This window comes from Bufo bufo, chromosome 1, assembly GCF_905171765.1.
Source record: "Bufo bufo chromosome 1, aBufBuf1.1, whole genome shotgun sequence".
NCBI classification, from domain to species: domain Eukaryota; kingdom Metazoa; phylum Chordata; class Amphibia; order Anura; family Bufonidae; genus Bufo; species Bufo bufo.
The window spans coordinates 828,670,310-828,685,492 of NC_053389.1; positions in this window are offsets into that span (position 1 = coordinate 828,670,310).

The window sequence follows — 15,183 nt, forward strand, 5'->3', positions numbered from 1 at the left end:
CCTCCAAATGAGAATCCTCCAATTCTGGAATATCCTCAGCCCATTTAGCAAAGGAACGCCTAATAGGAGATTCTTGCATTTTAACAATTTCAACATAAAAGGAGGAGATAGGTTTGCAAGGGATTTTTCTCCTAGCTATTGACTCTAATGGGCCGCACTCTAAATTTAGGGATAGGGCTCTAAATTGTTTCTCGCAGGCATGTCTCAGTTGGAGGAAGCGGTAAAAACTCGTCTGGGGCAACTGGAACTCAGCTCGCAGGCTCTCAAAGGAACGGAAGGTCCCATCCTGAAACAATTGTGTTAGATATTTAAGACCCTTCCTAGGCCAGAATTCAAAGTCAGGAAGATGCAAGAGCTCTGGGAGAAGCTTGTTACGCCATAGTGGGATATAGGGGGACCAGGTGTCACCCTCCAGATTTTCTGTATGTATCTCCACAAACCTCACCCAAGCCTCGCTAACTGTTACCATAGAGTCCGTATAAGTCCCCAGTCCTACGGGTTTCCCCCCCCTGTATACCAGATTAGTTAGAGCTTCATATGAACCAGCCAGCGCCGCCTCTAGTACCACCGCAGGGTTATTGGCATCTGCCCTAATCCACCAAGATGCATACATTAGGCGCGTGGCTATATAATAAATATACATATCTGGTAGCTGCAAGCCCCCCTGAATGTAGGAGGCCTTCAGCGTCTTTCTCGCAAGTCTGGGGGACCGATGGAGCCACAAGAAACGGGAAAAGGATCTATCTAAAATATCAAAATGGGACTTAGGGATCCTCACTGGGGCTGCTCTATAAATATACAGAAGTTTGGGTAGTAGCACCATATTGATAATATTAATTCTCCCCACCAAAGTCAGCGGAAGATTTTCCCAGGCTTCCAGCTTACGCGTGACATATTCCATGGTGGGCCTCAAGTTCAATTGACAAAACTGTCTGGGGTCCCTATGGATATGTATCCCTAAGTAAAGAAAATTATCTACAACTCTCAGGGGAGATATCGGGGAAATATCCACATCTTCATCTGCATCTATTATACATAAACTAGACTTGGCCCAATTAACCCGTAAACCCGAGTATTTCCCATATCCATCCACTACATCCAGCAGGGTTTCTAAGGAGGGGCCAGGGTCCGCCAAGTAGACTAACAGGTCATCCGCATATAATGATACCTTCTCCTGAATCCCCGCTACCGTCCACCCCTCTATCAAAGAGCTGTTATTGATTAATTGTGTCCAGGGTTCCATTATCAGGGCGAACAACAATGGGGACAAAGGGCACCCTTGTCTAGTGCCTCTATACAACCTGAAGGGCCGGGATATGACTCCATTCACTCTAATCCGTGCTATACGTGTCTGGTATAACAATTGGACCCACTTGACAAAGGAGGAAGGAAAACCAAGACAGAACATTGTTTCCCAAATAAAATGCCACTCCACAGAGTCAAAGGCCTTCTCGTTATCCAGGGACGCCAAGACTCTTGAACCCGCATTATCGTGCCTGACCTGTAAATTGGTGAATAATCTCCTAAGATTTATATCAGTCGTCTTCCCGGGCATAAAACCAGATTGATCAGGGTCAATAACGGACAGTATCACCTCGCCAAGACGCCTAGCCAGGACTTTAGCCAAGATTTTCGCGTCCGTGTTTAGGAGGGAAATCGGCCTGTATGATGCACACTGATCCGGAGGCTTCCCGACTTTGTGAATTACAACGACAGTCGCTTCCCCAAAGGAAGAAGGCAACTTCCCGGATTCACATGCATACTCAAAAAGTCTGAGTAAACATGTAGATTGTAAATTAACGTCTAACCTGTACCATTCAATCGGGAAGCCGTCCGGTCCAGGTGGCTTCCCAGGAGCCATGTCCTCGATTGCTGCCCTCACCTCTCCAACATCAATAGGTCTCCCTAGATATCTATTATCAGCCGCAGCCAAAGGAGAAAGTGGGATGGATTGAAGGAATGAACGGATCCCATCTGGGGAGGAGGTGGATTTAGAACTGTATAGGTCAGTATAAAACTGAACGAACTGTTCACAAATGTCCTCGGGTCGATATACCTTCAAGCCATCCCCGCAGGTAATGTGCGGGACTACCGTCTGCTGCGTCTCAGTCTTAGCCAGGAAAGCCAAGGCTCTCCCATTTTTGTCGCCATCTGCAAAGACCAGGCGCCTCTGGAATAGCAACCTCTTCTGGGTGTACTCAGTGAGATGCAAGGTAAGTTTCCTCTGTGCCTCGTCCCATGAAATACGGTTCACATCATTAGGATCTGCGATGAAAGCCTGCTCCTTATCTACTACCTCGTTTTCTAGTTTAATTCTGGTGGCGCTCAGCTCTTTTCTGTAAGAAGCAATTGCCTGAATCAGTGTACCACGCAGGACAACTTTAAATGCCTCCCACTCCACCAAAGGGTTAGCAGAGCCCTCATTAAGTTCCCAATAATCTTTCATCCCCTGCTGCACCGCCCAAACCACCGGCAGCACCTCAAGCCATTTGCTATTCAGTCTCCATTGCCTTTCAGCAGGTGTGAGCGGCTGTCTCAGAACCACCAACAGGGGGGCATGGTCAGAAATGCCTCTTGGCAAGTATTCCGTGGCTACTAGTGAGGGCAGCAGCTCCCTACTGAGAAATGCTAAATCAATCCGGGAGAGTGCTGCATAGGAAGCCGAATAGCAAGAGTATTGTCGAATATCAGGGTGCATATATCTCCATCCCTCTGTTAGAGCAAATACCTCTGCCCAGGAATTCAACGAATCAGTATGCGACCCCCCAGGACGAAGCCTATCCATTGTCCGGTCCAACACCGCGTTATAATCCCCAAGTACAATCAGAGGCACCGGAGGCAACGCTGCCACTCGTTTCATAATTTCATCCAACACATCCCTCTGAAAAGGGGGGGGGACATATACTCCTATCACCACGTACTCGATGCCTCTTATTGCAGCATGAAGGATCACAAAACGTCCCATCATGTCAGTCTGAACAGAGCAGGAACGAAAGGGAAGGGACTTCGCCACCAGAATTGACACACCTCTCGCTCTGGAAGTGAATACCGCATGGTAAGCTGCTCCCACCCAAGGCTTTTTCAACGCTAGGAGCTTCCTCCCCTGCAGATGTGTCTCCTGCAATATCAACATATCGGGGTTATGTTTCTTTATAAAATTAAAGACCAGTGATCTTTTCATTTTATCATTTAGTCCCCTGACATTCCAGGAGACAAACCGACAGATAGCCATTACGGCGGAGTGTCAAAGTTATACCATACGAGGAAAATGCACCACCCAAGCCATACATACACACAATCACACCCATACATCAAGAATGCAATGAGAACATCCCAACGTGCCCAGAACAGCGGACAAATCCCCCCACCCTGCCCAGATAACCCCAACCTATCCAAGCTTGAATATCCCATGAACAATCTCCTCTCTAGTAGATCAGGACGGGGAGGCCCGTGCTGCCACCCACCACTCTAGGTAAACTCAAGAACTGAACCTAGGCAGTAGGGCAATACAATTTTAGCACAAACAGCTCCCCATATAAAGTGACCATCCGCAACATAAAATAAGACTCTCAGAACATAAGTCCCATTATACTCAGCCCCTGCGATCGAGCCAGTCAGACGCATCCTCTGGGGAGGTGAAGAATTTCACCACTTCACCATCCTGGATTCTGAGACGTGCTGGATACATCATGGCATAAACCAGGCCTTTCTCCCGCAACCGAACTCTCACTGCCGTGAATTGCCTGCGTTGTTTCTGCACCTCTGTAGAAAAGTCCGGATAGAAGGAAATCCGGACGTTGTCAAAATGAATGTCCTTCATACGACGGGCCGTAGCCAGGATAGCGTCCCTGTCTCTATAATTTAACACTTTAAAGATAAAAGGACGTGGCGGGGCTCCAGGGGGCAGAGGACGGGTAGGAATCCTGTGCGCCCTCTCCACTGCAAACATCCCCGAGAGGGTAATTGGGTTCAGGAGTTGCTTGATGAGACGCTCCGTAAATTCCTCAGGGGAAGGGCCCTCTGCCCTCTCCGGTAAGCCCATAATCCTAATATTATTTCTCCTGTTTCGATTTTCAGCGTCCTCCACTTTTGCCGCCAGGGTTTTAACTTGGTTTTTCAAATCACGGACCACCGAATCCTCACGTTGGACCGTATCTTCCACCTCTCCCAGCCTCCTCTCCACCTCAGTTGTCCTCTCACGGATCTTATCAATATCATGCCTGAGGAGAGTTAGGTCGGCCTGTACATGATCAATTTTGACCGTGAGTGTCGTTTGGCAGTTAGTAATGGCTGCCATGACTTTTGCAAGATCCACCTCCGGACGTTCAGAAGAAGCCCCAGGGTTGTGGCCATCTGTCTGGCTCATGTTGTCAAGCATCAATTTAGGAGGGATAGCAGGCCCTGAGGTGCCCGTTTTTCGGCCCATAAAAACTTCAGCAACCAACGCTTGTGGCTTAATATAAGTGTCAAATCTCTCTCTGCTGAGGATAACGCAGACACAGTGTCCCCAACCAGCGTCACACCGCCCCAGGTGAATCTCTATAATGGCAGAGTAGATGAAAAAGTTCTCTACCTGGGTAACGGCCTACAGGGGGAGAGGTATAGCCGCCTGCAGTGCTGCAGCCAATATGGCGCCCGCAGCGTCCGACGCCCCGGGGTCACAGGTTCGCCGTCCGGCCAAGGAAGGAGTGAAAAGAACCCACCGGATTAAAGTTCCAGATCCCGCTTGGCCTCCGGTGTAGGTAAGTATGGCAGGGAATCCCCTCTCACCGGCTCCCCCACCGATCGATCCGGCCAGCAGGCAGGGATGGCGTCAGGTAGTGCCGTCTGGTAAGTAGGCCCAGTCCCAGGGCTTTTTATCCGGCAGTCACCGCAGGGCACCGGGACAGGTAAAACTTATGGGGGGCACTCACAGAGGCTCACTGAGGGTCTTTAGGCAGAAGTTCAAAGTTTATCAGAGCGGATGGTCAGGATACAAACAGGATAAAATCGGAGCTGAAGCCACCAGCGTCCTCACTCCATGCCGGTCAGGCCACGCCCCCGCAGACAGATACACACATCCACCAATTTAGCATTGCTTTGCCCACTCCTCAATGGCTGCAGCCAAATCCTCTTGTCTGAAATTCCTTAATCTGGCCATAGGATTCACATAGACTTCCTTTGGCTTTTAAACGGCCACCAAATGCACACCTTAATTTGTCTCCCTAATGCTATACACTGGTATCTCTTGAGTCAGCAGTCACTGAGAAGAGATTACATCAAGATGTACCAGCCTGGTGGTACCAGCAGTAGTAAATCTTGAGTGACACAGACTTACATAGCTATGGGTAAATGCATATTTGACAGCATTAACGTAGAGCATGTTTAAAAACACACCACGCCGGCACATGTCTCATGGCTTTTTTATATTCCAAAGCTTCCAAAAATTGTCCCTTATCAGAGCAGATGGTGTTATGGGATAAACAAAAAAAACAAGACTGGATTGTTGGGGACCAGACGTCCAAGTGTCAGAAGAAAGAGTGGCTTGTTGGGACCAAGTGCGCAGGTGCACGTCACCATGGCTAAAAGCACAAAAGCAAAACAAACACAATGCGTCAGCACTCTGCAAAGACAAAGTAAGTTCAATAGTGCCAAATGTAGCATTAGCACTAGTACATTATCTATAGTGAGTATGGCACTACTGAATTTACTTTAGTTGTGTTAGCAGATGGCTGTAGCATTGTCTTTGTTTTTTTGGGACCAAGCCTCCAAACATTATGGGTTGATTGTCAGAAGAAAAAGTGACTCATTCTGAACAAGCCGAAAAAATCTGCCTTTTAATTGGGGGCAGCAGTGCAGTGTGGATGTGGAAAGGATATTAGAGGCACTTGGTTGCAATAGTAGCGTCAACAGAAGCAGCATAGCATTGAACATAGCATTGAAGGCAGTAGGTCAGCTGTCTATGGGTAGTCATAGTAGTAGTGGTGGTAGTAGTAGTGAAAGTATATTTTACTCTTGCAGAGCTTACACAGGGCAAAGCTTCTGTCTTCCAGCAGCATGGAGAAAAACTGCCAGATATGAGATAGTTATACAGGGCTAGAGACAGCTTAGCTTGGCTTAGCTCTGACACATTTTGGGCCTAATGCAGCCAGTGGCGTCGCCAGGGGTGGGCCAGAGGGGGCCACGGCCCCTCCTACATCAAGCTGTGCCCCCCCAACTAAAATGCCCCCATTCATTTTGGTACTACTAGTTGTCTGTTGTGTGACATATGCTGCTGCGTCGTGCCTGCTGCGCTGCTGTGCACACTCACTGTACCGTAACCGGACAAGCAACATCTTCATTTAGTCTCACTGACTCTCGCCGCCGCGCCGCGTCCTCAGCCCCGCCCCCAGGACCTGACGAGTTGAATCAGCTCAGCTTGCCGCTAGTCGAGACTAGCTCAGAGCCTCAGGCGCCGCTCAGCTGCTGACTGTGAGTGCTGAGTGATTAGAATTATTCATTACTGGTGTCGCCGTCTGGCAGCAGTGCGGGCGGCGCTCCTGCTCCTCCTCCGGCGCGTGACGTCACCGTGAGCAGCCCGCCCACTGCCTGTAGTCTAACCTGCTTAAGCCAGCCAGGCCCAGACTAGAGACAGAAACAGACGAGACAGTGTGTGGCGTTGGCGAGGCCCTACCCTAACCTACTACTACCGTCCGATATACTGAACAGACACAGACTGGACTGAGACTGACTGACCAAAGACCAGACCAGACCAGACCTAGTGGTGAACAGGTGAAGGTGTGTAGCAGGACACAGAGTCAGGTACGAATTACTAGTGACTTAGTGGACTAAGTCTCTTTCTATATTTCTAACTAGACAGATTAGATCTGACTGAGTCTGAGAGGAGAGCTGGCTGGCGGCTGCCCCGATTCCCTGAATCTTCCTGATTTAAAAGTTAAAGGGGTTCTGCACTTTCATTTAACTGATGATCTGTTCTCTGGATAGATCATCAGCATCTGATCGGCAGGGGTCCGACCCCCGGGACCCCCGCCGAATCGCCGATCAGCTGCTTGAGAAGGCACCGGCAGCCTTCTCACTGTTTACCGGCGCAGTGATGTCGCGAGTTACGACTAGTATCAACTAGCGTGGGCGCGGCTAAGCTCCATTTAAGTGAACAGAGCTTAGCCGCGCTCAGGCTAGTTGATACTAGTCGTGACCTCAGTGGGCTGGCGGTAAACAGTGAGAAGGCCGCAGTGCTGCTGGAGCGCAGGTTCCTTCTCAAACAGCTGATCGGCGGGGGTGCCGGGTGTCTGACCCCCGCCGATCAGAAGCTGACGATCTATCAGAGTATAGATCATCAGTTAAATTGAAGTGCAGAACCCCTTTAAAGTTACTGTCAGTGCAGCCTGGATGATTACAGTGCTTACTACTTTACTGTTTAGAGAAATCATGTTCAAATGGGAGCGGTGGGAGGGGGATCGGGGGTCTGTGGATGTCATGACACTGTTACGGGGGGGGGGGGAATCTGTAGATGACACTGTTATAGGGAGGGAGATCTGTAGATGACACGATTATGGGGGGGGGAGATCTGTGCTACTCTGTGGCTGACACTGTTAGGCTCCATTCAGACATCCGTAACAGCGGCAATGTGCGGGTTAGCATTTTTTTTGGGGGAACGGAATTGCGGACCCGGAAGTGCGTGTCCGCATTTCCGTATCCGCCAGCACGTCGTGTTGCCCTATAGAAATGAATGGGTCCGCTATTCCGTTATGCAAATTTTGGATGTGTGAATGGGGCCTTATAGGGAGAGGGATCCCGGTATGACACTGATATGGGGTGGATCTGTGGATGACACATATAGCACAAGATGCTATAAACGGTATGTGTCACCCACAGATCCCCCTCCATAAGTGTCACCCACAGATCCCCCTCCATAAGTGTCACCCACAGATCCCCCTCCATAAGTGTCACCCACAGATCCCCCTCCATAAGTGTCACCCACAGATCCTAATGATGCTTTCAGAATTACTTAACGCTAGGAGCTTCGGGTACTTGTGCACATGCACTTGGCCAGCAGCTGCGGGCTCTTTCCTGAATTCAGCCGTATCACTGCCCTCAGTAAACTACAACTCCCGTTGGCTGTCCACTCCAGGCATGCTGGGAGTTGTAGTTTTGCAATATCTGGAGCTCCACAGTTTGGAGACCACTGCTCTATAAGCTAAAGCAGCAGATGGAAGTCTAACCACTGTGGCCCCCACCAATCCTGAGATTGGGACATAATTGTGCCTGGAGTGAATGGTGCGGACTGCACCTGCGTGTCCACCGCTCCATCCATTCCCTATGCATGTCTACATTCTCAGGATCGGCAGGGGTTCCAGCAGTCAGACTCCCACCTATCTGCTTGGTATCCCCTATACTGTGGATATATATAACTTAATGAGATGGGAAAAACCCTTTAACCCCTTCCCGCTTCAGGACGTATGCCTATGCCCTTGCAGCTGCAATGTTCACACAACTGGACGTATGCATACGTCCTGCATTCTCACTGCACCTCGAGATCGGTGGCAGAACCAGTGGATCTCACAGACGACCTGTCATAATATACTGACAGTCATACTATACTGCAGTGCTGATGGCCACAGGCCCAGCTAGAGTTGGCGCACTTTAATGTTATTCTATCATTTTGACAGGAACCCCTGCTCTTCTACTGTAAACAGGGATATGCTATTCAAATGTGTGTATATATATATATATATATTTTTTATTTACTTTTTTTATTTTTTTTCAATGCTGAAGGTCCTAAGAACACAAGATAAAACCCTGTGACACGAACACTTGTATGGTGAAAGGGCAGTGGGTGAGGCTCAGCTTCAGGGTGGCGAGCCCATGAGAGCTTGATGCCCCCCTGCAGAAAAGAAGGGAAGACTGCAAAGGTGTGTATAAAACTGAAGGCATTCCTTACACTGCAGTTATTTAGGAGTAATATTTGCACACAATTTTCCACCATTTCCTTTGTGCCTCTATTTTTGTTAAAGGGAGTCTTTCACCTAATCGGAGCGTTTTAGACCGCTCAGATCATGTCATAGACTCTTTGACCCTCATTACAATCGTCCCTCGTCCAGATAATGAAAATAACACTTATTAAACTTATGCGAATGATCTTCTGAAGGTGCCCAGGGGCGGCGTTACTGGGCAATGTGCCCAGAAAAACACACCTCCATGTTGCGCATGCGCCGGCCGGCTGTCTTTAGTTGGCCGGCGCATGCGCAATATGAAAAGCTGCTCCTCTCCCCATAATGGGCAGAGCAGTGCGCAGGTGCGGGCCAGCTCCCAGCCCGCCGTCCTCTGGTGCCGCTCGTGACGTCCGTCGGCTGGAGGCGTGTTATTTTCATTATCTGGACGAGGGACACACAAGAGAAAGGTACGATTGTAATGAGGGTCAAAGAGTCTATGACCTGATCTGAGCGGTCTAAAATGCTCAGATTAGGTGAAAGACTCCCTTTTAAAGATATTGTTTTGACCCCTTAACGACCCATGATGTAAATACACATCATGTGGCCCTTAAGAGAGTATGGAGAGGGCTTGGGACTTGAGTCCGCTCCATACCCAGCGGCACTTGGCTGTTTTCAACAGCAGAGGGCTGTTGTTAATACCCGGAGCAGAGCAATCTCCGCTGTTGGCTATTAACCATTTAGATGCTGCTGTCAATACTGACAGAGGCATTTAAAATGCCTTTTTTTTCATGTTATTGGTGGTGCAATGGTTGCGATCTATTGCCTACGATGCGATTGCAGGCAGCAGATCTGTTGTTATGGCAGTCAGAGGCCTTTGTTAGGCCTATATAGCTGCTCGGACTCTGCTATTGATTGAGCGCATATCTCCTTGATTAAATGATTCCTCATGCAAGCTCGCTATGTGGACAAATTTATTTGTTTTAAATATATAATTAAACCCCTCCCAAAAAAAAATAAAAAATTACTAACTCCCCATTTTCCAAAAAAAAGGTGGTATGACCGCATGCAGAATTGTTGGAACTATCCAAATATAACATTACTCATCCTGAAAGGTGAATAGTGTAAATAAAAATAAAAAGACACCTGACTGAGTCTCCTATGGGCATGGTAGATGTGTAGTATTTAGCGGTATGTATCTACAAGATTTGTCCATTGTTGAAAACATTTGTTTAGAATAAAGAGGTAAATAAGTAGGCACAAAATTTCTATATACTCGTGTGAGCTCACTCTGGTTAAGGGTCCCATAAGAACATGCTTTTTTTTAAAAAAAAAATCTTAGATTTAACTCATTAGTTGAAAATGGACATCCGTTCATTTTATTCAGTATTTAATGTTAAGGCCAAGAAGGCTGAAGAGCAGCAGCAACAACAAGAAAAAAGTCAGCCTGGTCCTTCTTCTTTGTTTGAGGAATGTGAAGAGCTTGAGGATGACGTTGAATATGAGTGAACCTTCATTCCAGATTGAAGAAGGAAGCAACTCCTCACAAAGCAATATCCAGTACAGTGCTTATGAAGAGGTTTTGAGTGAAGCAGTACTGCCACAAAGAGAACAAACATCTACTACCACCAGTGAAAAAACAAAGGGTCAAGGACCAGATGATATCAGCCAATGCACCACAGAAGGGCCAAGACAGCCTGTGTTTAAAAAATATCCCTCTAAAAAAATGGGAGAGCGCTTCAGGTCATTCCGACCACAGTGGTTTAAATCATTTGAATGGCTGGAGTATTCTATTTCCCAGGATGCAGCGTACTGTTTCCCATGCCGTTTTTTTTCTACCTCAAAGTATCTCCATGGGCATGTGAAAAAAGTACCATTTGTAAACATAGGGTACACGAACTGGAAAAATGCACTTGAAAGTGGAAAGGGAATTTTAAAGCATGAGAAGTCAGCATCACACAAAGATTCATATGTCAGATGGGAGGATTTAAAAAAAAGTGTAACCCAAGATACATCGATCATGAAGGATCTGACTAAAGCTCATACAAGAGAGGTTAACGAAAATAGGCATTATATAAAAACAATAGCACAAGTTTTGCTGCTAACAGCGAAGACCAAAATTGCCCAGCGAGAGCATCGGTATAATGCAGATAATATCAATCATGGGAATGTTCGGGAAATTTTATATTTAATTGCTGAAAAAGATAGCATTGTAAGAAAAAAAATTAGTGGACCAAGAAATGCAAGATATCTACACCCATCTATTCAGAATGAACTGCTGTCAATCATGGCTGCTCTTGTTAGAGAAGGTATTGCACAGAGCATTAAAGGAAGTCCCTTTTCCATCATTGCGGATGAAACAAAAGATCTAAGTAAAACAGAACAACTGTCTGTCGTAGTACGATTTTTTCATGATCAGACAGTCCATGAACGTTATTTAAAATTTTATGCAGCAGATAGCCTTAATGCCGAATCTCTAACAAGATATATATTCCATGTCCTAACATCTTTAGGCATAGACAAAAATGACTGTGTTGGACAAGGCTATGATGGAGCGTCTGTAATGAGTGGCCGACTGCATGGCGTGCAAGCACGCATTAAAAAGGAGGTGCCTTGTGCACTTTATATTCATTGCATGAATCACCGCCTCAACCTCGTCATCGTGGACAGGGCCGCTGATAGAAATCATGGGGCCCCGTACAGCATACATAACGGGGCCCCCTTCAGCTCCACCCCCTGATCCCTCCTTCAGCCACACCCCTGGCCCCGCCCTTGGCCCCTCCCCAGACGCCGCCTTGAAACAACATGCAGATTTGTCTACAAGTGATATTTATGGCGCTGGGGGGTCGTCTGTGAATGGCGCTGTTATGGAGGGGATCTGTGAATGGCACTGTTATGGAGGGGATCTGTGAATGGCACTTTTATGGAGGGGATCTGTGGATGGCACTGTTATGGAGGGGATCTGTGGATGGCACTGTTATGATGATGCTGAGTGTGATGCTGAGTGTGCACATACATAGCCACCAATCATATCCCGCCCGTAAGGTGACTGATGTGCTGGGGGGCCCTGTAGGCTCATAGAGGACTCAGGAGTACAGTGAGTAGGAGGAAAGCACATTGTCCTCCTGAGTCCTCTATGAGCCCACAGGCCCCCCCAAAAAAATCCCAATGCTTGCTGCTGCCTTCCCCCATCAATGTACACCAATATATGACTCACTGAAGTGAGTACTCGTGCCAAGCCTGCACGTAGGATGAAACACCAAAGAAAAAAGGCCAGCACAGAAATGAATATATGATTAATCTTTATTATGGTCTCAAACCAGGACCAGAAGTAAAAATACAGATAAAATACAATACATTACAATGTATTGTATTTTATCTGTATTTTTACTTCTGGTCCTGGTTTGAGACCATAATAAAGATTAATCATATATTCATTTCTGTGCTGGCCTTTTTTCTTTGGTGTTTCTTCCCCCATCAAGAATACCCATCCTGATACACATATATGAACTTTTTATTGTCAGACCTCTTACTGTATGTGGCACACAAGTCTGTTTATTCCATCCCCCGGGTTCTATGTCCACTGACCGGAGCGGTCCTTCCTTCATTATGGGCCGGGGTGGGGGGCTGCACTCACTGGCACACTGATGATTTTTCTTGAGGGCGGCAGTCAGATGGCGGGCACTCCGTGCTTGAGCCTGCGCTGTTCCTGCTGTGCCAGCTATACACTGGCCAATCAGCAGCAGGATCTTTGCGCTGCTAAAAGCTGATTGGCCAGTGTGAAATGCAGATGAGCGCAGGCTCAGCCTGGAGGAGGGAGGGAGCCCGCAGCCCGGAGGTCAGACAGGGAGGGGTGGCGTGTCAAGGGGGGGCCCGGGGTAGGAGCCGGAGGTAGGAGCTGGGCTCGGGAGTCGGCAGCCCGGGCCCCCCTGCCAGCCGGGCCCGGTACAACTGGGCCAGCTGTACTGGCCTATCAGCGGCCCTGATCGTGGACACTGTAAAGAATGTACAGTCAGCATCTGAGTTTTTTGTAAAACTAGAAAAGCTGTATGTGTTTTGCAGTACTTCAGTAGTTCACTCAATATTTTGTAAAGTGCAACAAGAAATGTCAAGCAAGCCAACTATCCAGCTTAAGCAACTAAGTGACACAAGGTGGGCATGCCAACATGCGGCCTGCAATGCTGTACTTAAAACGCTTGACCCTCTACTGGAAACGCTTAATATTTTAGCTGAAGGAACCCATACTGAGAGAGCAGTTGAGGCAAAAATCCATTCGCCAGTTCATTGACTTTGGTTTTATTCTGGCACTAGTGTTTTTTGAAAATATATTGAAAAGGACCCAGACTCTCTCTAGCATGTTACAAGCCAAAGAGCCTGGAGATTTCTCCTTTCATTACTAGGTGAAACGTGGACAGTGACCCGGAGGAGATGTGAGGGGAAGGGGAACAATAACATTTAGGGGCTGGGAGTTTATTTCATGCCAGATATTTTCAATTTTCTCTGTGAAGTAGGCAGCCAGGTCTTCAGCAGAGACATCTGTGATGGGTATCTTAACTTTGGGACTGAGGAGGCAGCATAAAGTGTCAAAGAGTTTATTTTGGGTTGTTGGACAGTAAGGAAGTTAGGGTGGTGAAGTATGTCTGTTTGGCGAAGTGGAGGGCAGAGTTATAGGTTCTTAGTAGGGATGAGCGAACCTGTGGAAGTTCGGGTTCGCCGTGTTCGGCCGAACTTCAGGTCAAAGTTTGGGTTTGGGACCGGACCCTATTAAAGTCAATGGGGACCTGAACTTCACTTTATTATTTTCCGTTATAACATGGTTATAATTGAGGGGTTAAAAATAATTTAAAAAAACTCACCTCATCCACTTGATTGCACACATCCAGTATCCTCTTAGTTATTCTTTCTGTAGGACCTGCAAAAGGACCTGCAATGAGGTCACCCCGCTCACCACATGGTGAGCCCGGTGACATCATCACAGGTCCTTTTGCAGGTCCTGCAGAAAGAAGAAAGAAGAGGATACTGGGTGTGCGATCAAGTGGATGAGGTGAGTTTTTTTTTTTATTATTATTTTTAACCCCTCAATGGACATTTTATTTAGCATTCTGTCTTAAGAATGCTATTATTTTTCATAATAACCATCTTATAATGGAAAATAATAAAATTACCCAAACACCGAACCCAAACTTTATTGGAAAAGTCCGGGTTCGGGTCCAGCTACCCGAACTCGCAAAGTTCGGTACAAACCCGAACTTTGCAGTTAGGGTTCGCTCAACCCTAGTTCTTAGCATGAATTTGGTATATGCGGTTTTTCTTGATAGGCGTTCAGCACTCCTGGACCAACGCTGGAGGAATCGAGTTTGCGGTGTAAGCCAGGGCTGTTTTGTTCTGTGTTTGGAGGTTCTGAGAGTAGGGGGTGCTACTTTGTCCATGGTGCTTCTGACGGTGTCATTATAGTGATTTACGGCCAGATCAAGGCAGAAGAGGGAAGAGATTGGGGACAACGAGTGTAGAATGTCAGTAAGTGTATGGAGGTCAATAGCCTGTAGATTTCGGTATGTGTAATAAGTAGAAGTGTGCTGGGATGGGTGTGGATTTATGAGAGTAAAGGAAAGGATGTTGTGGTCAGAGAGCGGGAGAGGTGAGTTATTATAGTTTGAGACTGAGCAAAGCTGGAAGAAGACCAAGTCAAGTTTGTTACCATCTTTATGTGTCTGAGAGTTAGAAAGTTGTAAAAGGCCAAGAGAGGAGGTTATAGAGAGAAAATGGGAGGCAGATGGGGAGATAGGGCTGTTTATGTTGATATTGAAGTCTCCCAAGATAAGGGTTGGTATTTACGAGGACAGGAAGTGTGGCAGCAAGGCTGCAAAGTGGTCCAGGCATTGGGTGGGTGAGGGATGGTATTGGTATACAACCTCTACTCAAGGGAGAGAGGATGGAAGAGCCTCAGGGGGTGGACCTCAAAAGAAGGGAATGAGAGTGATGGCAGTGCAGGGGGGAATGACCTGGAAAGTGCATTGCGGGGACAGGAGAATGCCGACTCTGCCATCATGTCTGCTCTCAGGTCTGGGGGTATGGGAGAAATGTAGGCTGCCATAAAAAAGAGCAGCCAGCAGCAGACAGACCGTGGATTCCAGAGTGCCCAATTAAAAGAGGGATGAGAAGGTGACAACAAATGTTAATAAGGTTATCAGGGTTCCTATGTGAGATGGGAGAGTGTCTGACTTTGAAAAAGGGTGAGCCGAGGTTATGAGAGATATCCTCTGAAATAAGAAGT